Source organism: Halyomorpha halys, unplaced genomic scaffold (genome assembly GCF_000696795.3).
Source record: "Halyomorpha halys isolate HHAL.00 unplaced genomic scaffold, Hhal_1.1 Scaffold219.1, whole genome shotgun sequence".
In the NCBI taxonomy this organism is placed as follows: domain Eukaryota; kingdom Metazoa; phylum Arthropoda; class Insecta; order Hemiptera; family Pentatomidae; genus Halyomorpha; species Halyomorpha halys.
The window spans coordinates 347,789-348,575 of NW_027108016.1; the positions used below are offsets into that span (position 1 = coordinate 347,789).

At 29.9% G+C, this 787-nt stretch overlaps 1 protein-coding gene across 2 annotated transcripts in view; it reads left to right on the forward strand.

Annotated features, from left to right (window-relative positions):
- Window positions 1-787, forward strand: part of Fas3 (fasciclin 3) — a 592,625-nt gene that overhangs the window by 312,658 nt on the left and 279,180 nt on the right. The window lies entirely within an intron of this gene.

A 787-nucleotide genomic window follows, 5' to 3' on the forward strand; every position in this document is an offset into this window, starting at 1 on the left:
CAAAACTTGTTGATTTTATTTTTGAGCAAATTATATGCACAACAATTAATTGTTAATATGCTTTATCTTTGTTAATATATGTAAGTATACATATTTTTTTTTATGGGTTTTGAGAATCAGCCAATGATCGCAACTTTATTGTTTTCAGAGTAATGTTATAAGTATAGGATTGTAAGCAGCCTTATTTAAAGTTATGTTAAATGCATAAGAGCTCATAGCGGATTTTTTGAGCAACTCCTTTTCTTCTAAAATTTCATGTTATTGTTTACTTCTACGTATTGATTAAAGTTATTTATTACAAGATGCCTAAAGTAAGTGAAAAGTAGAAGTTTTGTGAAAGTTTGGCTACTGAGTGCCTTGCTAATCTTCAAACTGGTGAGGAAAATAATGGAGATATGCTAATTGACAACTGTCATCACATTATTATTGGTTATAAAAACATCCAAAACAATACTAACACAAACTACCAGCAAGTAACCTAACACGGCAACAAACAAAATGGTGACTAGCTCAGCTGGTATGTTGCGTGACGTCATTCTCCATTTATCAGACCTAGTAACAGACTCTCAACCATATTATATGTTATATAATTGGAGAAGTTTGTCATTAATCATTAATCTACGGTCGACTATCTACACCTCATTATATTTTATATAGTTTTAACATGCTTAAAGAAAGAAATATTTCTTCAGTTAACAAAAGTTTTTCCATTTAATTCGCTTTAATAGGGGTATTCATGATCTTTGGTTTAACATGTTAAAGCGTGTTAAATGGAAAAACTCATGTT